This window comes from Thermobia domestica, chromosome 2 (genome assembly GCF_964235325.1).
Source record: "Thermobia domestica chromosome 2, izTheDome1.hap1.1, whole genome shotgun sequence".
NCBI classification, from domain to species: Eukaryota; Metazoa; Arthropoda; class Insecta; order Zygentoma; family Lepismatidae; genus Thermobia; species Thermobia domestica.
Genome location: NC_137455.1, coordinates 104,474,991 through 104,501,542, shown reverse-complemented (window position 1 = coordinate 104,501,542; position 26,552 = coordinate 104,474,991).

The window sequence follows — 26,552 nt, the reverse complement described above, 5'->3', positions numbered from 1 at the left end:
TTTGTCAATGTTGCACTTGTTATTTGTTTGCAAGCTGCACTGATTCTTTGTTTAAGATGATCCAAATTCCGAATTTTCTCCTGATACACAACCTATTTCAGGTGGCACAAAAAAGAAAAATCGGGTGACATTGGTGGCCATTCCACCGTACCACGTCGACCGATCCAATGCCCAGGGAACTGCTGGTCCAGCCATCGGCGCACTTCAATGCCGTAGTAGGTGGTGCTCCATTCTGCTGAAAAAATGCAGGGAAGTCCCCACTCTCATCCAAGATTGACATGAAGATTTCATTTTTCAACATTTGAAGATAACCTTTGGCGTTAAGATTTCCTTCAATGAAAAAACGGCCAACAATCCTGTTACCCCCATATCTCGCACCACACCATGAGTTTTGCTGCACCTTGTTGTTTGCACTATGACATCCAATGTGGGTTGGTATCACTCCAGTACCTCACATTTTTCCTGTTCACCTCACCACTAACATAAAAATTGGCCTCATCTGAAAAAAGGATGGTACTAACGAAATCATGATCACTATGGTACATGTTTAGTGCCCATTCACAAAACTCTGCCTTGTGATCAGGATAGCTTCTGCAACATTTGTAGCTTGAATGAGTGTCACTTGTTAGTATACAAGATACACATGACACTGCTTTGGCTGATACCAATTTCTGCAGAGAGGCGTCGGGTTCCCTTTTCCGGACTCTTGACCATCGCTGCCAGCACCATCGTTGACGTAACTTCATTTCTTGCCGTCTTCGGTCTTCCACATCGAGGTTCGTCGGCCACAGAACATGTCCTCTTGAATTTCTGAATGAGTTTGACCACTGTGTCATGGGTTATCTGCGTTCTGTGTGTTTCATTGAACGCACGTGCTACATGACGCGTGGTACCTCTACCAGCCAACAGAATGATGTCAATACGTTCTTCCTTCGTAAGTGGTCTTCTTTCGCTTCGTTCACTTTGGTTCAACTACCTGGAAAATAAAAAATTAACATGTCATCTTGTATGGAGACTTACTACCTGGAAAATACTTAAAACATAAACATTAGTCATCTCGTATGGAAACTTACTGCCTGGAATATGTAAAATAAACATTAGTCTTCTTGTATGAAGACTTATGACTCACCCTATAGAATAGTAGCAGGGATCTCTAGAGATTTCTGGTACATCTGAATAGTGGTAAGTTTTATCAAATTGCAAAACTAAACAGAGAAGTTAATATGTTTCGATTTTATTTTTAAAATATTTCGCTTGAATAGACAAATGCTTACTCTTACCACTGGCAAAGTGGTGGCCTAACCAATATTAAAGAAATTTATTATTATTAGTGTTATAACAGTACCTCGTTACTATCTTTCTACACATAGTAATGGTTATAACAATTTTGACATTAACTAAAAATCTTGCTCAGAGCGACTTTAGCTTCTAAAAAACTTGGATGTGCGAAACAACGAAAGGATTAAAACACTACAGGATTTGTTCTAATTTGCTTAAAAGAAATATTGAAATAAAGTAAAAACGTTTATTAATGTTTGGTGAGTGACTTGCCAGTGATGTAAATTTTATGATACTGATAATGAGAAAAAGTTGTAATCCATCAAAGGCCAGACCTTACACATTAATCCTACTTTGACAATGCATTGATTATCCATTCATTTCACCTTAAATATCTAGTAAGTGTTTTACACAATACTTATAAGATTATTATTATAAGTATTATTTATTATAAATAATAACAATTATTTATAATATTTATAATTATTATTATAAATAATAAATAATAATTACTAAATTACATATATATTATTTATTTGTAATACTCTTATTCGAACTGCGAATATATTTTCATGGTTAAGGTAGTTAGTAAAGACAATGTTATTACAATAATACTTAGTACTGGGTATGTGCATAGTTCTTGCGGTTTCGCTTACAACTGATAGAGAGTAGTAGTCGTTGGATGAAGTATCTTTCAGTAATATAAAAGAATGCATTTGTATCGCTTAATCACAGTTCGAGGTGGAATATTAGTGGTGATGTTTAGTTATGACAATAAGTAATGAGAAACTACAGATTTATGTGCACTTATTTTGCACTGGAAGTATCAAACCTTTTTGATAAACTATACAAGACGGGAACGATAAAAGAAAAGTCTTGTAAATCATTAAAGAAACTATAAAGAGTAGGAGTCTACATTTGTTGTAACCTTTTGCAAAATAACGGTTACTTTCGTGATTGAACGTCTCTAATTAGATGTATAGTATACAAGTCATTGGCCAATATTGTGCAAATGACTTGTAATAACAAACATTGGCTTAAACATATCTCAAAAAACCCGCAAGTGATCTCAACTATCTCAGTTGGTTAATTTAAATATCCAAGAATCCAACAGATTTGGTGCAGTATACTTTGAAATCTAAAAAAATAAAAAAAAATAAAACAGATTTCAGCACTATATCTCAAAAACTGAATGTTGCATGAATTAATAATACAAGAGATGAATACATTCTGAAGTTACAGGTTGAAATCCTGTTGCTTATGGCAAACGTAAATTAATGTTTTAAGTTGAAACGAAGAGGTTAGCCGTAATTTAATAAAAGTAAATACTGTTTTTAGCGATCATGACAAAGGAAATTGTCCTGTATGAGATACCATCTTATTCATGCTTGTACTAGGAACGAAGTCCACATGTGACATAAACAACACAAAATAACATATATAGCCAATAAATTTCACAAACTTCTTCAGGGGACTTTGTCGAATTAATATTGTAAAATGCACCATAGTTTTCCGGCAAGTTCACTCGTCTTTACGGTGCAACATCTTATGAACTAACTGTAACATTCTTGCACGTCTACTAGCATCATCAGTCAACTGTCAAATGACGTTTGGCCGGACTCACTATGACTCATATACTCTGAGATTTGATGAACTAACGTCATCTCGTGCGGAAATAGTTTAATATATATTAGACTATCTCATTAAATATACTCACATAAGGTTATGCTAAACCTTGCATTTAGTGCTGTAAAAAGTAGGTTACTTTGGTTTAGCGAAGTGAGTGAAAGTTCCATAATAACAATGTAATTTGAAACCTCCTTTTTTAAACCGCTTGATAGATATTAATCAAATTGTGGATGACGGTTAACCGTATTAGTGACAAGGTCTATAAATTTAAACTTGGAAAACGGTTGAACAACGAGGGAATAATTATTGAAAATATACTTCTCCATAGAAGTCAACGGAGAGATTAAAGTGACACATAACCGTAAGCATCAATGTATGTAAGAGTATTCTATAAAGAACACCAAATTTGAAAATTTAAAAAGAAGGCATAGCTCCATGAAAATGGGTGTAACTAGTAAATATCCTCCATTTAAATATGAAATATGATATCAGGCACATATTGAACTTTATAGTGTGCATGCATACCCATGCTCCACAAAATTATTAATGTCTGTTCCGATGTCTCCAATCATGCGCATTATTTCTGCTTTCAGATTGTTTGTTAGTGTACACCTGTGATTTAAGAAACTTCCATCACAGGGTGTGAGATCACATTACTTTGGCGGGTATTCCTGATAACCGTGCAAAGAGATTACAATAAGAACATGTTATTTAGTAGTGCTCCTTTATGACTCGAAACCAAATTAAACAAATCAAAACCATTGGAATTACATTAACCGTATTAACAGCATATAAAACATTGATAAGAACTGATTTCCAACTTCAGAAAGAGTGTAGTGGATTCAACTACTGCGTACCGAATGGAATACTCTGTATGTAGTTCTTCAGAGTTAACTAAGATTAAGACATTTAACGGGGGTCAATTTCTTCATTAACTACTGAAAAGCACAGGAGTGGAAGAAAACGACAACAAACGGAGGCAGACGAGTAACACAGAAAGTTATCGTGCCAAAATAGGAAGAATGGGCCTGTGTGCACTTAATGTCATTTAAAATACCTTGGAGAGATGTATCACTCCATATGGAAATTTAAAATACCTTTGAAAAATGCAGTACGTATAAGGTATTGAAGCGTGGAAAATTTTTCTTGTGGTGGATTATATGCAAGTCTGGAAATATGTATTCTTATATATATTATTTCGACACATGAGCTGTTGTCCTATTTAGAGCTTTAAGAAAAAAGATAACAATAATAACATTCTATTTCATATTTGAAAACGCTGTGTCATCGTTGTTTTCAGGTAATGATATAATTTTTATTTGTTACATGACAAAATAGCTCATGTGGATGCTCCTTGTTCGAATGGTTCAATGCCCGCTTGATGAAGTGCTAGTCACACATTCAAACCTGAGTAGCTCCTGGGATCGTCATGTAACTTAAAGAGTGGGTTGAATAAATTCAGGAACTACCTCGAAATTGCATACTTAGCGATACCAGAAGAAAATACTACCACGTTAGGTTTCTACATACATCCCTTCCCACACTACATACCCACAAGGCCAGTCGTAGAACTATGAAATGCCCTGAAAAAATCATTCACTTGAAATCTGTCTCTCGTTTTTTTAAACATTTTTCTCTATGGAAATCAGCATAAAAATCAAAAGTACTAGTAAATTTCAACCACTTTCGGTTTTGGTTGAGTGTTTCGGATTGTTATAGGGTGTTTATATGAAGCTGGAGACATTTCAGTAAACCGCTTGTAGCTATTTGAGTTTTTGTTCTATGGCGATCAACAGTAGTAGGGGTCCGCGTATATTGCGCCGAGTCAGCAAAAATTTTCTCGATTCTGATTGACTGATAGAGGTCATGTGACTTCAGGCCCCGCCCACGCGGGAAATTCAAATTTCCAGGTCACGTCATGAGTCACCCTGCGGGGAAATCCCTCATTCTCTTTTATGACCGGGATTTTTGAAATTCGTTCCCTTTTACGGGTAAGATGAGTGCTTTGATACCTGATTGAGATTGCCTGACAGATGTCACGTGATCTTAGGTCCAGAGGTATAGGAAATACGTTCCCTTTTATGGGTAAGATGAATGCTTTGATACCACGATGCTGATTGGTTGATAGAGGTCACGTTATCTTAGGTTCTGGGATTTTTTTACGGGTAAGATGAGTGCTTTGATACCTGATTGAGATTGCCTGACAGATGTCACGTGATCTTAGGTCCAGAGGTATAGGAAATACGTTCCCTTTTATGGGTAAGATGAATGCTTTGATACCACGATGCTGATTGGTTGATAGAGGTCACGTTATCTTAGGTTCTGGGATTTTTTAAAATTCGTTCCCTTTTACGGGTAAGATGAGTGCTTTGATACCTGATTCTGATTGGTTGATAGAGGTCACGTGATTTTAAGCTCTGGGATTTATTAAAATTCGTTTACTTTTACGGGTAGGATGAGTGCTTTGATACCTGATTCTTATTGGCTGGTAGAGGTCACGTGATCTTAGACCTTGGGATTTTCGAAATTCGGGTATTCTCTTTGATGAGTACTTGGTACCTCGATTCTGATTGGTTCATAGAAGTTAGACCCGCCACACGGTAAACAGGTTACATGGTATAACGTGAGGGAAATCCCTCACTCATTTGTTTCCTTTTACGGGTAAGATGAATGTTTTGGTAAATCAATTTTGATTGGTTGATAGAAGTCACATGATCTTAGCCCCTCCCCCAGCCCATGCGAGAAATTCAGAGTGATATGACGGCGATCCACCCTAGACCGGGATTTTAGAAATTTGTTCCCTTTTTATGGTTATCCTTTTTGGTACCTTAAAGTTTCCATGGAGGGTTCAACTCCACCTTAAATAACCCTTTTTGGTATCATGATATTGTACTGTTTGGTATCATGGTATAGTTTACATTAAATATTATCGTTCTCTTAGGCAGATAAGATGATTACTAGCTTTTTAACCTTGATGGAGAGACTTGGAAATTCAGAGTGATATGACGGCAATCCATCCTTGACCCTGATTTTAGAATTATGTTCCCTTTTATTGCTATTGTACTGAAGTTCACCTTAAATATTATCGTTTCCTTTTATGGGTAAGATGGTTCTTACCTTTCGTATGGAGATCCTGTCCTTTAATTAGTGTGTCTCTGAAAGGATACATATATTTTCTAATGATGAAAGAGGGGACCCGTCCTTGTCGCTTGTAGATTAATTCTAAAAATTTCGAACCTTTAAAATTTTCGAACTAAAAATTTAAAACCAAATTATGGAAAACTAAAAAGAGAAATCCTAAGAAATGTTTCTCCAGGAATCGAACTCAGGTCTTTCAAACCAAAGACGTGTATTCTAACCATTTAGCTATGAATGAATTCGTTTTTAAACGTGCTTGGTGGGCTTCGAACCATGGTCCTTGAAATACTTTACGATATGTAAAAGAAAATAACGTTTTCGTTCGTGAATTAAAATTAAATGCTGAAAGACTTCTTTGTGTGTTGACATAGAAACACATATGATTGAAATGCAAGCGTCAGCGGATGTTGTATCGTATTACTTCTGTTTTTCTACGAACGTGTCAGCATGATTCATGAAAAAAGCAACCATTTACATTCTCCTATGGAATATGAGGAAAATGAAATGTCGTCACAGTTGCGAAAGATGGTCCATGTAGAAAGCATTTGGGATGATGTCATGATCGGAATTGCGATACTAGATGTTGTAACTATGGAGAAACGGTAATGACGTCAGGATCGATTGTTACACATCGTTTTGTTTCGTGATTCACGACGAAAGCAGCGTTTTGATTGGTTCATTGTGATGTCATTTTATGATTTCCTCGTTACGGATTGGTTGATAGTGACGTCGTTTTCATACCGACCTAAATAAAAATCCAAATTTCATTTTTCAAATCCTACACCGCTCTCAAGTGTCAAGTGAAGAAGGTGTGGTTTTTAGAAGTGTCTTCATTTTAAGCTTTACTGCGGCGACTTTTTGTTCATTGAATCTGAGGTAAGTTCAGGGGGATTTTATTTTTCAGACAAGCTTCGAAAATAATTTTTATTTCATATTTGTGGGAATTACACATGCGTATCACGAATACACTGTTTTACTTTTAGAACGAAATATTTAGACTATGAAGGAATTAGTGAAATGGGAAAGTGGGAGTACCCGAATAAACTCACGAGATCGAATCAGGAACCCCCACACATTAAAAACTAAGCACGAAAAATGATATGGTTTGCTTATTTTGGTTTAGCGTCCCTTCAGTTTAATGTTGAATCTGAGCGCCCTTCGGGAATTAAACCATGGCCAGAAATGTGTATGATTGGCTTTAATAAGAATGCATTACAAAACTCCAAAAACTACGCCTGAGAATAATATGGTTCGATTCCCTTTGAAAGTATTGTTTTAGTTTAGCGTCCCTTCAGCTTAACGTGTCCCTTCAGCAACCACCCGGGATTGAACCAGGGCCAGAGGTGTGTACGCCAACCACTTAGCTTTGTTTTGAAAAGAATGTATGATAACGCATGAGAATAATACATTTCAGAAAAGGCTTGACAGCGACCCGACGTGGAAAGCAAACCTACGTGGATTGAACCAGGTCTTACACGTTAGAAGCATGTACGCTAACCACTTAGCCAGGATGAAAAAAATGCATGAATATTTGGTTAAAAGTTTTACGCTATTCATATTTTGTTTTGGCAAGTACATATGCGTAACGTTAATGTTTGATGAATCTCTTCAACTTGCAAACACATAATTTTAAAGTCAAGGAAAAAAATGCTTACGCGTACTTTGTCACATCTCAGCACTGTTGAAACATTCATTCATTTCATGCATTCTTTTTATCACTGTAGAATGGTAGGTGTTGACTTAATGATCTCGAGTTTGATTTCCAGTATGATAGCAATAAAACAGACATTTCAGTAATATAATTATTTAGAAAAAAAACAACTTTAATTTCTAGTACGGCTGCTTTAATAATGGGACTCTGAGCGCCCGTCGGGAATCTAACTCAGGACCTTTACATGAATTGCTTAGTTAAGAATTTATCATAAACGTTCTGATTTCCTATTTATCAGTTGATTAAGATTTTTCCTTTTTCTTTATTTGTAGTAAATTCACACTGCTCAATTCGTTTTTTCCTCTTACATATTTTATCGTAATTGTACCTGGTTGTTTGTTTTCTCCTTTTTAACCATGGCCGAATTGGGTTTTACTGTTCGTAACGAAATCACTCGTCATTTTAGATGATTTAACATGGAAGGTAGAATGATGGAAGTACAATTTAACGCATTACACGTAGGAACCGATCCAATACGTGCATAATAGTTTTCAAGAGATGTTGGACCATTTATTAGCCAATGTCGACGATGAGGCAATGGTTGGTGTATCGGTAATATCTCCACGCAATACCAATAAGCCATTTTGGGTGAGTTTCCGCCAAACCCGAAACCAGACAATGGAGACGATGTGGGCCTCGTTTGATCGAGTTTTACAAAGTAACAATTCATTTCTTCTTCACGAACCATTCACCGTTTATTTTCATCTGTGGATATTCCACGTGGCTACGTGGGTAGTGACAAGGAGTACTTCAAAATGGAGAATTGTTACATTGCAATCGAGGGGTTGTAGGTGTAAAAAAATCAAGATTTAAGGTGTCTGGCGTACGCCCTTGTTATTGCTATTGGCCTGAAAAAATACAAGAATTTAGAGATGAAACGACATACACAGTATCAACATCAGAGAAAATGTATTGTGGACCAAGAAATCGATGCGTTATGTGCAAATGCAGGAGTAAGTTTGGACCATAGTGCCAGTGTAAATGAAATTCGGCAATTCCAGACATACCTCACAGAATATAAAATTACAGTGTATACTAGTTTCACAGGCCATGACATCATGTATGAGGGGCTCAACGATGAAAATCGCACTCCCATAAATTTGATTTGTTTGGCTGGACACTTTGATATCATCCAATCGTTAACGGCTTGTTCTGCAAGCAAGTTCTACTGTGGAGCGTGCCATAAAAAGTATAGTGAACGTAACAGACATGTAAAAACTTGTCCTGTAACATGTTCAAAATGCTTACAAAGACCTCTATGCGACAAGAACTAAACGTCGATATTGTGCAACGACTGCAATCGTCGATTTTACGGCGAAGAATGTTTTAAATATCATCGTAATATTGTATATCATCAAGGGGAACCTGTATGTAAAATGGTGAAGCAATGTACTAAATGTTACAGGGTATATTCTTTTGTACGAAGTGGACAACGCATTCATGACTGCAATGAGATCTTTTGTAATGTTTGTAAGAAGATTGTTCCGGGATCACATAAATGTTTCATGCTTAGTGATCGACAATGCTTGAAACCTGATGTTCCTTCACTCATGCACGTAAGGAAAGCCTTATTGATTTTCTACGATATAGAATCTATGCAGGACAAGAATATTGACGATAACATGTTTGTACACGTTCCGAATTTATTGCACAACAAGTATGTTATGTTTTTTATTGAAAACGATAATATCCAGCAGTCTTGCAGTACGTGTGGTCAGTGCCAGCATATTTTCCAAGGAGACGATCCAGTTTATGATTTTCTTCAGTACTTGCGAAAACGTCGTCCAATATAAATAGGATTTTCTGTCTCGCTCACAACTCGAAGGGCTACAATGGACATTTTATTCTAAAAACCATGGTAGAACAATGTCAACGGAGACCTGAGATCATATTAAATGGGACCAAGATACTAAGTTTAACCTTGAATAATCTAACGTTCATTGACTTTGAACTTCCTGCCTATGGCATTAAGCAAATTGTCGAAAGCGTTCAATTTACCCACAACCAAAGGCTACTTCCCGCATTTCTTCAACACCAAAGAAAATCAATCGTATATTGGACCACTTCCAGAAACGAAGTATTATAGTGCAAATGAAATGTCCGTCGAATACAGAAACAAATTCATGCAGTGGTACAACTACCATCGTAATGACACGTTTGATTTCCAGAAGGAAATTATCAACTATTGTATTCAAGATGTTAATGTACTGCGACAAGCATGCGTTTCGTTTATGACGTCATTTGAATCAGAAACCAAAGTGAATCCCTTCTTGAAGACGCTAACGATTGCAAGTGTTTCCAATTTAGTATTCGGACAAATTTCCTCAAGCCCAATACCATTGGAATTCTACCGGCACATGGCTATCGATGGAGAAGTACCCAATCGATCGCTGCAATGCAATGGCTGGCCTACATAGAAAAAACCAAAGGAAAACAAATCTTACATGCGGCCCGACAAAAGGAAGTGTTTATTGCGGGATTCCATGTTGATAGCTACTACCAAGATCCTTTGAGGTTAGAGGAGCACGTCTATGAGCATGCCGGCTGTTTTTATCACGGTTGTAAAGTGTGTATTACTACAGGTCGTAATCAGTCTATCTACGGCAATCTAAAATACAGCATGGAATTCCGTTATGAACGAACGCAACGACAAAATGCAAGACTGTGTGAATTGGGGTACATTGTACATGAAATGTGGGAGTGCGAATTTAAGCAGATCTTGAAACAATATCCAACGATAGCAACGTATCTCAAGAACCACCCGTACATGAACCGCAGACCCTTAAATCCAAGAGAACTTTTCGGAGGCAGGAAAAATTGTCTGAAATTGTACCACCAAGTCGACGAAAAACCAGGAGAAAAATAAAATATTTCGATATTGTTTCGCTTTATCCGTTCATAAATAAGTGTGCTAAATAGCCTGTAGGACATCCTAGAATTTATGTACAGGGTGATGAAAATATGCCACCAATAAATAAAGTCAATGGCCTGATCAAAATGACGATATTGCCAATTCGCCATCTTTATCATGGTCTCCTACCATACCGATGCAACAAGAAAGTACTGTTTCCACACTGTGCTGCTTGTGCCGAAGAAATGAACCCAGACCCTACAGCAACGTGTACGCACAACGATCAGGAGCGATGCCTCACTGGAACATGGGTATCATACGAAAAACAAAAGGCAATAGAATTAGGATATCAACCGGTGGAAATCTTTGAAATTTGGGATTATGACATTGAACAATATGACCCCATCACGATAACAGGTGACTTGTTAACGGAATACCCAACACGTTTTGGAAATCGAAAATGGAAGCTACTGGATGGCCACGTTCATGTGTCACCGAAGAAGACAAAACAAAATTTATACAAACCGTCCTCGAGCGTGAAGGTATTGCATTGGATCCGACCAAATTGAAAATAATCCTGCACGAAGAAGTTTATCTAAGCTTTGTGTTAACTCTTTATGGGGCAAGTTCTCACAGCGCACATGCTTTAGCCAGACCACAATTATTGATCGACCGGAAGAATTTTATGAAAAACTCACTTCCCCCGACATTGAACTCCATCAATTTGTACCCATCAATGATACCATGTTGTATGCGTTCTGGGAGTACAATGAACATGTGCCTGTTCAAAACTGAAACACCAATGTCGTTTTAGGTGCATTTACAACATGTCAAGTACGTCTGGAACTGTACAAGTACCTGGAAATGTTGCAGGAACGTGTTTTATATTTCGACACGGATTCTGTGATTTTTACAGAAAAGCCTGGGGGAGCCAACCATTGAACCTTCCACGTACTTGGGATGCTTATCCGATGAGAGTGAGTCCTATGGACAACGAGCGTACATCAAAACATTTGTTAGTGGAGGGCCGAAAAATTACAGTTTAGAAATATACAATCCAGACACCAACGTTACCAGCTACATATGTAAAATTAGAGGATTTACCTTAAATTACAATGCAGGACAGCAATTAAATTTCAAGACACTAAAAAAATGATTACAAAACAATGCCATGGACAAGTCACCATTACCATCCCCCATAAAATATGCAGGACCAAAGACCGTACCATCGTCACTTGCAAAGAAGAAAAATGTACAGCATCCACTACACAAAACGACGATTTAAAGAACTCAATACCTATGATACGGTTCCGTACGGGTACGTTAAAAACGTTGGAACTGGAAAAAGATGAAGAAAAAACTGTAAATACCCAATGAGGCCAACATTTTTTTCCTTTTCCTTTTCTACCTGCTTGATCACAAAGCAGTAACACCAATAAAAAATGAAGTACTCAGAAGAGTTCATAAACCACCAACACCATCAGTGAAAGAAATGCAGTCATCTCGTAGTCGAGGAGGAAGGTGTGCCTAAACACATTCATCATTTACGAGTAAGTTTTATTTCTCTCTTATCAATATTTACTCGTTTTTATTGTTTCAGGAAAAAAGAAATTCATAAAGTAATCCATTGCGTCTTCTTTTTCTTTACAGGATACGTCTACAAGATTCAAAGATGATGACACGTCCAAATTTTCATTAAACTAGATTCTGTATTTATTGTGTTAATAAAATTGTATGAGAAAAGCACATACCTTTCGTTAAAATACAACAATTTGAAAATAATATGTTTTATTATTTGTTGAAACTCTGAACATTCGTTTTCAAATAAAAGTAATCTTCAAAATTTGGATTGAGATTTAAGATGAAAAAAAAGATTTGGTTTAAATGATTAGTTTGAAAATATTTCGTTCGAGAAATTAATTTAAGATTTTGTGTCCAAACTTCGATTTTTAATATTTTAGTTCGAAAATTTTTAGTTGTTCGAAAAAAAATTGATTTGAAAATTTTAGATGTGGTTTACATCTTTAGTTCGAACTTTTTTTAAAAATTGGTTAGTTCGAAATTTTTTGATTTTTTTTTCAATTTTTTAGTTCGAAAAAGTTTTGATTTGAAAATTTTCTAGTTCGAAAATTTTTAGAAAGTTTCAGTTTCAAAATTTTTAGTTCGAAAATGTTTTCTTTGAAACTTTTTGTTTGATTTTTTTTTGTTCGAAAATATTTTCTTTTAATTTTCTAGTTCGAAAATTTTTAAAAAGTTTTAGTATCAAAATTTTTAGTTCGAAAATTTTTTGTTTGAAATTTTTGTTTGAAATGTTTTTGGTTCGAAAATATTTTGTTTCAATTTTTTTACTTCGAAAAAATTTTAGTTTTGAAATTTTTTTAGTTTGAAAATTTTTTTAAATTTTTATTACTTCGAAAAATTTTTAGTTTTGAAGTTTGTTGAGTTCGAAATTTCTTGCACTCTGCGGAACCGTTTCGAAAAGAACCGGAGCAGTTTAGGAAAGAAAAATCTGGCAACACTGTTTCCATTAATGAAGCGCTTACTGAGCAATAAAACGCTGAGCGTTTAAAAAAATCGCTTAAACACACAACAATGTGTTATAAGAAATCTACAAGCAACAAGGATGGACTCCTCTTTCTCCATTTTTAAAATAAATGTATCCTTTCAGAGACATAGGTTACTAATTTAAGGACATGATCTCCATACGTAAACATATAAGGCGGGCTGCCTCTCCATCAAGGTAAGAAAGCTGGTAATCATCTTATCTGTCTAAGAAAACGATAATATTTAATGTAAACTTCAGTACAATATCATAATACCAAAAAGGGTTATTTAAGGAGGAGGTTGAACCCTCCATGGGAACTTTAAGGTATCAAAAAGGATAACCATAAAAAGGGAACAAAATTCTAAAATCCCGGTCTAGGGTGGATCGCCGTCATATCACTCTGAATTTCTCGCATGGGCTGGGAGGGGGCTAAGATCATGTGACTTCTATCAACCAATCAAAATTGAGGTACCAAAACATTTATCTTACACGTAAAAGGAAACAAATGAGTGAGGGATTTCCCCCACGTTATACAATGTAACCTGTTTACCGTGTGGCGGGTCTAAAATCATGTGACCTCTATCAGCCAATCAGAATCGAGAAAATTTTTGCTGACTCGGCGAAATATACGCGGACCCGTACTACTTCAACGCTGAAACCGGAAATGCCTAATTACTACCAATTTATGTTTGAATAGAGGTTAACGGAGTTAGATGGAACATAGTTCTATTCTCGGGATTACGAATCAATTGCAACAAACATTTCAAATGTCTCTTACCGCTTTGCTCTGATAGGAGTCAACAAACAGACAGACGCACGGACGTAACCATTCTACAAGACTTTCGAAAATTACGTATAGCATAGTTTAGAAGACTAAAAATGTATAATTCTATTCAACACGTTTTAATACTATTAGAAAATATCTGCTTAAGTGTTGTTACTTTATGAATGATTGTCTAAAACAACGTTTCCCAACCTTTTACAACTTGCGGCACACTACAGGTGTAACTTGAATTCTCGCAGCACTCTCATGTAGACAACATTATTATTGTTTGTAAATATAAAATACCGTCGTAATTTATTTCTGTGATTACTGATCTCCTCACAGAGAAGAAAGTTCGATGACTGGTTTTCGGTAAATTATTATGCTTATTTTTCATTTTAATTTAAAAATAGAAAACAATTGCAATGAGATATAAGGCTCAGGTTTTTAAAAAATACACTTCCTTTTCCGAAAACTGTATCCAACCTTTCACTAAGAAGGAAGATCACTAACTAACGAACGAACAAACAAATCTTTTTTAATATTAAAACATATTTGTATGCATGTTTGCTTTTCGAAAAGATTGAATGATATTACGGAACAGTCTACAACAATGAAGAAGCAATAATAGTCATAACAATGATAACAAATATTTTTTTCAACATTAAAAATGTACAGAAAAGTAACCGAGTATGAAAATTAAAATTGAAGATTCATAGTAGATGTTCATAGTAATGGGAAATACAAATATACATTTTCCCCTATGTTTTGCAATTTGATTCCAATGAATTAACAATTTTATTTCGATTTCCTCGCGGCACACCAGCGGACCATTCGCGGCACACCGGTTGGGAAACATTGGTCTAAGAGGAGTAAGTAAAATAGCAGTAAGTGATACTAGTCCAGCTGTAAAGCGTTGATATGTAAAACCTAAAGTCTTAGGTGCAAACCCAAGTTGTCATAGCTTTCTTTCATAAAATAATAGCCTGCGATAAACGTCATTACACTTAATAGATTTGACTTTCATTTAATACTTGTGAAGATGCAATTCATACGGAAGTTGTTGAAAATCAAAAAATACGACGTTAACAAGATTCGCCAGCACGACTTAAATGTTCTACATTAATATATGCGTCAACTACAAATGGTCAATAATTTTAAATGTTATTTTTAGAATTCATAGCTACTATATTGAAGTAATCCAGTCCCCAGACTATACCCCCGTTAAAATTTCTAGGTCCGGAGAATTTTAGTTGATAGGCTTCATAAGATGTCTCATTTCAGATAAGGTCAGGGTATAACCAGAATTAATAAGGGTTCTAACTTCACGTTTATTTTTTGAAATATAGTATTATTTTCTGATGATACGTTTCTACGTTTCTGTTTCTGCAGATGCTCTCATACTTTTAACGCATCCTCGTATACAAGTTTCACATACGTACAAATCAGCTGCGAAATTTTTTCCCCTCACTATCCAGGTCAGAAGCTCGACAAAATATCTCGACTGTGAAATGGCAAGTTGCAGCTAGAAAGCAGTTTGCACGTATTGACTCATAAACTCTATATTTTCAATATCTCCCATCTTTCCTCTAATTGCTACATTTGCACATATAATGCACGGCCAGAGCTCTAGTAAAACCAAGGTACTAGGTTTAGAACGTTCCCGTTTTTTCTGACCGAAGCATTGCTGTTCTTGGTGGAAATAATGAACATTCTTTCTCTTTCTCTAGAACCCTTTCAGCTGCTTCAGTTTCCTTCGATTTTCGAAGTACATCTACGTTTTCTTTTTAAGACTATAACCCCTGTAACAGTGTTGTCACCGTGATACTCTATTTTTATCTATCATTTCTTTTATACATTTACTTACGCGGACATTGGAATTTCAGCAACTTCTTGTAACCTTTAAATTCTGGCAGCCGTACTGGTCAATCGCTCTGACTTATTTTGTTGACAAATTATGCATCTGCTGCTATCGAAGGACTCTTTCGTTTATAGGCGACTAAATTGAACTCCTTGAGGAGTAATTGTCGCAGAAGTATTGGTCGTCCTTGCCTCTTTTCTGAAATAGTAAACCTATTACTCAATTTTATACAATTTTCGTAGCGTGTAAGTACACAGGCTTAGTACGAAAATACTCAAAGCCATTTAAAACTAATTTGGAAGCGGTTTTGTCAGATTCTATAACCCCGAAAACATGAGTTTATACTTTTAAATCACTAAAAAAAGTGTCAGTAGTTCCCAAGATAATGTAGAAAATGTTATAGGAGCCTCCATATTGAAACATGGCTGTCAAAAGATAACGAACATTATAACATATGTCTAGCTACGATTTCATTTTTATTCGGTCACTGTTTATCTCATTACAGCAAAAAAAAAAATACTTCGGACTTAGACATTTTAACGGGGGTATAGGTTGAGGTCAGGAGTAAAGTGAGTGATCCGATGTTATGTCTGGTAGAAAATGACTCTTTGTAACGCAGTAATTAGATATTCTGATGTCATGCTTAATATATCACAAACTCCGTTCATGTTCAGAAAGTAGGATGAGATGTCAATCAACAGGAGGCAGAGTGTTGTGGTTTACAATGATATGAAAGTGTATTATCTGTCACAAAAGAAAATACATGTCTTCGTGGGGTAGTATCTCTTGCCACTTGAAGCAAAGGAAGATATTTGAATCTCAGTTAGCTTATTAATAAAATTTATCTTATTAAAACTTTGAAAGCTGTGGATCCTTCTAAAAATTGGAAAATATATTACGTTTGCTGAAGCATTAATACAATATATAACACTAACAGTGTAACAAGCATGGAAGACAGAAACTGTCATATGGTAAGTTCAACACAACTGAAACATAAAAATAACTTCCATGTTTACAACTTATAACAGGAATACGGCAGGTGAGTATAGTGGTTAAGGTTTTTACCTACCAATCAGCTTTTCCATGTTTGAATTTGCATGAAGTACTTTTTTCTTTTCTTTGTAGGAACAGGTATTAAATGTACTGTAGTATTAGAGTTTAAGATATGATTTCATTCTGTTAGATGTTTTTTTTATTTTTTCTGAGGTAATAATATAAAGCTACAAACAGTCCCGGACTGGCAACGTTGGTTACTTGGCGATTGCCAAGGGCCCGAAGGGAACGCAGGGATCACGTGGCGCAGAACATGTTGGCCTTAGTCGAATGTTCGCGATCTCAAATGCTTTCTTGAGTTTTTCTACCCAAAAATTGCGGAAGCCTAAGTTTGTCTTTCCGAAAGAAGTTTTCTCGGGGCTCCCTTGCTCATATTATGGTAACATGTGCCAGTTAAACTTCGTACTTCGCAAAGTCCCCCCTCTAGTCCGTAACTTACCTTGAGCTTTTCATACGAGAGAGAACATTTTCTAAATTGAAAATTGTTAAAAGTAGACTACGATCTACGATAAGTCGAAACCATTTGTCTCCTTTACTTTCAGCGTTTACAGAAAAAGACTTAATCTGTAAATCTTATGTTTTAATTATGAAAATGACTAGTTGGGGAAGTAGGTGAGAGAGAGAAAGAGAAAGATTGCGATTAAAACATAAAGGATGAGCAGTACTCTGACAGATCAGATTAAACTGGTGTCGTCCTGGTCATCTGGATGATGAATGGTTTTCCCTGGAGGAGCCTGGATGTACTGAAGTTAGCCAACAACTGGATCTTAATCCCGCTGGACTGCCAGGGGCGTCGAGTTCTCTCATCTTGATGCGTTTCCAATGATATTCTCCTACATGTTCATTCCACTAGTCAGATATTGGACTCTATTAAATCTGTAGCAATGAACCGACAGTATGATACTCCCAAGACATGGAGTAGGTTGTTCTCGAATGGAGGGATGTGCCTCTCACTACGATCCTGCACTTTCCTAAACCTTGTAGCGAATAACCCCTGTCGGTGTGTCTTCCATGGGTTTTGCTTAATCGAAAAACGATGAGTTTGACGTTCAGTGAACCAGGATATGTCAAGCTAGGCGGAAAGGAACGCCTAAAAGCAAAAAGGAAACTAGTCGCGATTAGTGACAATTTCAAAAGTAACAATTAACAAATACAAATGCTTATTCAAACTGTCTGGCAATGTACGTTAATAAATGGTTTAGTTCCGTTGAATTTTAAAGAGCTCATGATTCTGTCGTGGATAAATGTGATTTAATACAATAACTAAATTTGGCGGATTAAGTTAAGAGTCATCTCACAGTCTCATTACTGTTTCTTCGCAGATACTTCACACCCCCTCCTCGAAATCGGAAATACACGAACATTTTAATTTTCCGTAGTACAATAAAAGAAAATAATGTACAATAAAAGAAAATAAAAGAAAATGTCGAAGATATTCCAAAAAAATATTTGTGCAAGATAAAGAGTTCTTTATATAACAAATTGTTTTGAATCGAGCTTCCATTGCAATCTGCTGAGTGTGTATTTTAAAGACAGTTCATGTCACACAGTAACCTGAGCGTATGACAACGTCTCTTCGAAGATGGAAAGTAACAAAAAGAAAAATAAACATTAGTACTTGCATAATCTTATTGTGAGTGACATATGTTGTCAAATGTTAGTGTGGAGTTCCATTAGTGCTCTTTAGGATGGGAAACGAAAGGTAGGAATAAAAATAAATTTAATTATCGTTAATACAAATGATTAGAAATTCAGATACAAGCTATAATAAAAATAAGGAAATCATAATCAAATGAATAAATCTCATAAATATTGTAAAATCTCATATATATATATATATAATCTTCCTTTCTAAAACATTTTTTTCTGATCAGAACAAAATGAATTATTTAATAACTATACGATTTTTAATACAGTTTAAAGGACCTAACGTCCTCTTCATCAGACATTCAGAAAAGACAGATGATAGCAAATCTTATATCTTCCTCAGCCGATAGTTAGCATATTCATTTATCATATTAGTTTTTAATTGTTGTTTTTATATATATAAAATTTAAATTTGTAATATGTAACAATATCATATAATTACATTGTTAATACAATTTTTGTATGTCTCTCGTAAAATCTGCTTCTGTGAATTCCGTGGTCCACATGCCATAATTACATAATTAGCTGGTAAACGATTATCATTGGCAATCTTCGCTTCTCCTGGCTTCAACGATGATATGGTCAAACATTCTTCTAAAAATTCAGTTCTAGCAGCGTCTTGAATAGATTTGTCTGCACCACCTAATGGAGTTATGGTTTTATTCGTTGGATTTACAAAGGCATCTGCTTTTATATCCACCATATTACCTTTCTAATACTAATATTCTGTTTGATGGCGATATTACAAGCAAAGTTTTGTTTTTCTTCTGTGGAATTCTTACCTATAGTTGCCCACGTTGGTAGATTTTCGGCAATCACAACATACTTGATATGAAGAGAAGGGATGAAAAATTCTTCTTCTATACATTGTCTCCTGGGGTTAAAAAACTCTTCAGTTGGTGTTCCTTGATGGTCTTCGCTTCTCGTCTTCTTCTTTTTCATCGTAAGGTCTTCCGTGCAGACATTGATTGGCATCTCTTCGTTAGAATCTTCAAGGTGGTCTTCCCCTTCCGGGTGTTCCTTCTCATAAAACTTTTTCAATCTCTGGACTGCTATGCTGTCTATTTTGTAAGATAATCGAGCGGTTTTGTCCTTAACATAATACGAATTTGGATTTTCCACTCGTTCAATTATGCCTGGACCAATGAGCTTGCCTCTGAATGCTTTGGCGTGACCTTTCTTCCTTTCCAAAATTCAAACTTTTTCTCCTTCTTTAAAAGCAGGTTTCGTATGCCTCTTATCAAAAAATTTGTACCCGTTTTATGACGTTTGTAAAGATTTTCTTGCGCTCTATCCCTAATCTCTTGTAATTGCTGTAAACGAATGGCATTATCTTAGTATTGACACTGGGTATTTTAAATTGCCTGATGAAGTAACCTAGGTTTAAAGCCAAAAAGACAACCGAATGGTGAAATTTGAGAAGATAAATTCATGGTGACGTTAAGCGAAAAGACTATGGGTTGTAATAAGTCAATCCATTCTCCTAAATCTTTGTCACACAAAACTGATTTCAATCATTGTTCTATGTTCCTAATACTAATTTCACAAACACCATTAACATAATGCCCATGTACATTCACAAAACGCATGTTAGTACCAACCATACAACATAATTCTTTAAATAGTCCAGTAGTGAATGCACTGCCCTTGACTAAAACAATCTCATAGAAAATGCCAAACTTTAAAATTACTTTATGGTAAAGAAATGAAGCCAAGTGCTTGCTGTAGCATCAGGAATAGAATCAGCAATTATGTATCTAGTACAACTTCTAACGTCCCTTCCACCTAGTATCCACAGAAAGCTCTCAGTCCGACAACTATTACCATTCAAAGTAATAATAATAATAATAATAATAATAATAATAATAATAATAATAATAATAATAATAATAATAATAATGACAATAATAATAATAATCGTCAGTCCGAATGCAATCCGATAACACCTAGTCGATGGGACTTGGGCCGGAAGATTTAGTTCTCCATCGTACAATTCGTCAGTGTAGATTTAATTTTTTTTCAATATTTCCAAATACCACAGAAAAATCAAACATATATAGGAAATAAATATTATATATCAAATAAATAACCACAAAAGAAATTCAATTTTATATAACAAGTTTATTAAACAAAAGTAGGGTTGTGTATTTACACTATTGCGTTAGAATAATGTAGATACACTAACGAAATAACAAAACAAAAAATATTAATATAAAATAAAAATACTAATGAAAAATGTAAATGATTCTAATATGCAATAAATTTTCTTTAATCTTCTTGAATTCTAAATAGAATGATATTTTCAATTTTATTCCTCAAAAGAAGATTCTATTTCTTTAGCAAATATTACTTGAGCAATTAAATTTAATTTCCTCTTAATTTCAAATATTTTATGAACAGTTTGATTACTCTTGTGACGTGTCAATATTCGTCAGCCTCATTCCGCACAAAGATGACACGGCACAACCTGTCTACTACAACCACTAGATATTTATGATTTAACATATTATTAGGACAATAATTCCCACTTACATCAATGTGTAAGCGGTAGACGGCGGAACTGAGGGATAAGTAAGCAATGTACCATACGGAGAGCCAATTTTCGATTTGAACTCTGACAGGTTGTGCACTCGAGACATTTCTCATATATATATATATATATATATATATATATATATATATATTTCTTCATGTTGGGAAAATACATTGTTTCTACTAACATATTATAGATTTTAGAATAACCAGAATGAGATGATCTTAAGTATGGCAGGCATTAAAAAGTTTATAACGCAAAGAAGTAGGAACTCCAGGTAAAAATTTTATACCTTGAGAAGTTTTGTTTTCTATAGAAAATACCATTCTTAACAGTAAAATATAACGCTTGGTGTTCTATTTAGGGCTTCACCTTCTTTCTGATCAAACCAAGAAAAATATCTTTAAAAAACGGATTTTTACGCTGTTCTGTTGCCAAATTTGGTTCATCTGAAATTGAAAATGAATTTGTGTTCTAAGTAAACAAAATTTTCCGATCTTCTTGATTCCTTTTCTCATCTTCCAAATGTCTAGGGGGGTTAGAAAAACGTGAAATGGCATCTGCCTCTATGTTCCTGGAGCCACTGATATGTGAAATAGTACGATTCAATTTCACTCAACCACCTGGAAATTTTACTTACATTCTTTGTTTGCTTCAAATAAAGTAAACTGTGACAATCCGTTTTCAAATAAAAATGACGTCCCAAGAGAAAATATCTAAATGAACGCAAAGAACACAGCAATGCTAGTAATTCAAGCTGAAATTTCTGTAATTTTCTCTCACTAAGAGACTTTGCCCGACTACAATAATTAATATGTTCTAATTTTGTGTTGTCAGGTGAATTTTGAGGTTGTTTGATTAGCCCACAAAGCGCAGCTTTGCTGGCATCAAAATATAGGTAAACAGGATAATAAAGCTTATATCTCATTAAACAAGGAGCTGAAATGATGGCTTGTTTGATATTATTGAATGCTGTCTCTTGTGGCTGTTTCCAGCGAAAACGAGCGTCTTTTTTCAAAAAAGAAAGTAACGCTTCTGCCAACTGACTGAAATTAGATAAATATGAACGAAAAAAGAAGCCAAATCGAAAAAACTTTTAACTTATTTCTTTGTTTTGGGACGTTGATAGTTGGAAATTGAGTTAATTATCCGTTTCGAAATAGACAAACCATTTTTACTAACAGTGTGACCTAAAACATCTAATGAAAAATGTCCCAATTTTGTTTTTTCTGGGGAAAGCTTTAAACCAATTTATTTTGTTCTCTGAAGCAACGTACGAGTTAACTACAAAATTTCATTAAAACTATCACTATACCAAAAATAATCGTCAACATAGGCAAACATTTTATCTTGTAGAAGACCTTCTAAAGTGAGTTTCAGTAATCTATTCATAATACTAGTAGATGACAAAACCGTGGGGCAGAAAATTAAAATAGCATGAGCCAACGCCAGCAATCGGAAAAGCTATAATAGGTTGACTCTTTAGTAAGGGGAATTTAAAAAATGCTCCAAAAACATCGCTAGAACATAAATATTTGCGTCCTGCTAAATTAGTCAAAATTTCCTGGATAGGAGGAACTGGAAACTAGTCAGGAACCATTTTCTTATTTATGGACCTCGCATCCTCAATAAATCTGTACTGCCCATTCTTCTTTTTAGCAAACATTACCGGATAACTGTATGGACTAATACTGGGCTCAATAATCTTACTTTTCAAAAAAATATCTACTTGTTTTTTAATCATCGCAAAGATGATATGAGAAGTCAAATTGCGGGCGACTGACTGGAATATTGCCTACTAATTCAATTTTATGCTTATATTCTTTAGCATTACCAAAATCAAATTCGTTCCAAGAAAAACTATAATAATTTTCCTTATTAATTTATATAATTGCTGTTGCTGATGGGGCAGCAATTCAAGGTTAATTTTTACACGATATTTATCGTAACCTTCAGGAAAACATTTGTATCTACTGCATTGACTTGATGGACCTTATTGTTAGTGCAATTTTGTTTCTTAAAGTTGGTATCACTCATAACATGTTCTGCAGAACTCAGAACATCTTTTTTCAAATAGAGTTTACTTTTAGTAGGATTAACTACAGAAATTACTAGATGAATTTCGTCTACAATTGATTTCGCACAAAGATTTCTGCCTGTGTATCTATTAACTCATTGGGAGCAAGTAAATTGCGAGTACTTGAGATCATTTAATTTCTTTAATGTAGCCTAAACACTTGAATTCGGAGGCAAAACTACAGAACGAGCCACTAAAATTAGAGGTTTATATAATTTCGCTATACATTCATCAAAAGATTAGAAATTTCATCAAAAGATGCGTATGGCGCAATTCTACTCTTGGAGGAATACCAAATTTAACAAAACAAAAAGAATTATTTTTTGATTAACCATAGCAAGATGATTTTCAAGAAATCTTAGACAATTATATACTATTATACGGAAAATCTTTATACACTCCGAAAGGATGCGTAAAATACTGTCCTAATTTAAATTTCACTAAAGCGATTTGATCACTTTCTTGAGAATATCCAGTGATGCCATGAACAAAAGTCGTTCGTTTGAGTATTTTATGCTTATTACTTAAAATGTTGCCAAAAATTATGCTGATAGTGCTGCCTGTATCCAATAGAAATAAATGCGGATTATTATCAATGTATACTTTAACATGAGGCAAAATAGCTCCATATTGAATAGGGACATAATATCGCTTACTATTTCTAACATTATTACACACATTACTGCCTATTTTTTTCATATTATTCGACTTAATATTCTGATTTACATGTACTGTGTTAACAGAAGCAATAGACTGTGAATGAGAGGAAGATGTAAAGGATGGATTTTTACGCTTCAAATGCGAACGTTCGTAAGATTGTATACACACAGATTTTCCTTTGAGTGCATGAGAAACTTTTGCTAGCGCAGTTCGTTGCACGAGATTTTCAAGTTGAACTTTAATATCCTCCAATTGAGCTATCAAGGTATTTCTTTCCTTCACGCTGAATTACAGCTTCATTTGTTCTGAGTATTAAAATCTAAAATATTGTCTTTTTGCTGTATAGCATTATTACCAACAGGATGTATATTACCTTCGTCTGTTATTGCCAAGGCCTTCGATCCTGCCTAAGCATGCTGACAAGAAAATTAATTTTTTTATCTAAACCTAAGAACTTTGCTAACTCAATAACAGTCTTAAGGGATTTTCTTAGCACTATAGAATAGAACGAAGGCCATAGCCCATGGATTATCAACTTCATTTGCTCGGTAAACGGCATCTTCTGATCGTACGCTAGTATGAATTTCCACTTATGAAATATGTATTCTAAAACAGGTTCAAAATCTAACTGTTCCCTATTTCTCATTTCTTGGTCTAAAACTTGTGAAACTATGTTATCCTGATATGCCTATATTAATTTCTTCTTAACATGAACATACATAAGATTATCATATTCTGCGGTCGATTGTAAAGCCAACAAAAACGCACGAGCTACATTTTGTAAACAATATGGCAACAAATGACGTCTCTGTACATCATGAAGGTTGTGAAGAATAGAAAAATCATCAAAATGATTTAAAAAATAAACTGAACTGTTTCGTTCAATTTACCAGAAAATCTAGGGGGTTCTACTAACCGATCTATCGCAAATGAAATGACTATAGTATTCTCCATTATAGATATTATTCTAAATCGCAATTCCTAACCACACTAACAAATAAATATCTTGCACTACTCTGCATATATATATATATATATATATATATATATATATATATATATATATATATATATATATATATATGTGTGTGTGTGTGTGTGTGTGTGTGTGTGTGTGTATGTGTGTGTGTGTTATTAGCGTTTGTTCTTGACCCCCCCTGCAAAAGGTTCTGGGGACGCCCATCGTGGCATATCTAGAAATATATAGCAGAAATCCATCATTAAAACAAATATGATGAAAATATTTGCCACAGTTTACACTGTGTAGGCTGGCTCTGTATTGAATTGCACAAATTCAATCACATGTCTTTTCTGTCTGCATCATTTTTCCACCCAAGCTTAATCACTAAACATTATTTTATCTGCAGTGGGTAAGTGCAACACTTCGTGAACGTGGTTGTGTACATAAGTCCAGTGTACACGGAGTGAAGAAATGTTTTCTGCTTTACCCCTGTCCTACCCACCTGAACATTTGTTCATATGAAAGCTTAATATCTTAATATGTATTGATGCAAACATAGTTTTGTTGTGATTAACGCAATTATTCTATTAGATTTATAGCAGTGATAGTGGAGACACAGGCAAACTTTACAGCTTTATACTGTCAGATCGACATGGTCTTCTTGTTCTTCTATGGAACGTCTGCAATAGACACTCACACTGGGGATAATCATTGGGGGAGCAGTGTCCTTCCTACAGCACCATCGAAACCTAAATAACTTCAAGAGAGGTGATTTCATCACTGAAAATGAGCTCTGCAAGAGCGTCTTTTAACTTTTCTAACTTTAACCTGTGATACATCTACAATATTAAGGATAGGCGGATATCAGCCACTAAAATATTCCAGATACTGAACATTTCACGTGAGGTGTAAGATTCATTATCAACGTATATAGGACAGTGCAAGGTTTCAGCAATGTGAGTACTGAATGTCTGAACAATGATCGGCAAAATGATTTATTTGAAGCATTCAATGCAGTTTTAGTTTATTTTGAGGTTAGTGTTCGATTTTTTTAAATTGGTGACCTGGAATAAAATCTGGCTCCATATCTGTGATCCATATACCAGTCCATGAGTCAATGAAGTGGGACTCTGCGGCCAAAGAAGTTTGGCACCTAGAAATCAGTGAAAAAGGTAATGGCTTCAATTTGTTGGGTTCTGTTTATGGACTACCTGTCTCTGAACTCTAGTCTCACCAATAAGTATAATGCTAACCTATTGATTCAATTCCAGGGATCTATTAAGACGAAAATCGCGGCATGTGGTGCAAAGGGATTTTCATTTTGCACATCTGCGCAACCTACACGTTCCTCGTTGTGGCTTACAAATTGAGCATTCATGGATTTGAATTGGCTAATTGTCCCCCATACTCGCATTATATGGCTCCTTCTGCTCATCCTTTCTGAAACGTTAAAAAAAGAAGAAAGTAAAGCTCAAGAGATTATTTTATGAACATGCGTGGCGTCTAATATGCTGCGGATACCTGGTTTCAGGACCAACGAAATATATTTTATTTGCAAGAGTTACAAAAGTAGCAACATTATTGTACAGTCTGAGTGAAGAATGTGTTAAGTAAATGTACAATTTCATTCCTCTAAATTTACTCTTTCTGTGCAAAGGCAGAAATCTTAGAGCACTTTTTAATATTATTGATATCGAACAAAAAGCACATTTACATTAATTGATCCATTTATTCTTTACTTGTACTCTTACTATAAACTCAGTTCGATTAAGGGGCTCGCGGTGACTCAGTGGTAGAGCCTTCGCCTCTGATGCGTTTGGTCTCTGCTTTGATCCCTGCTCATGT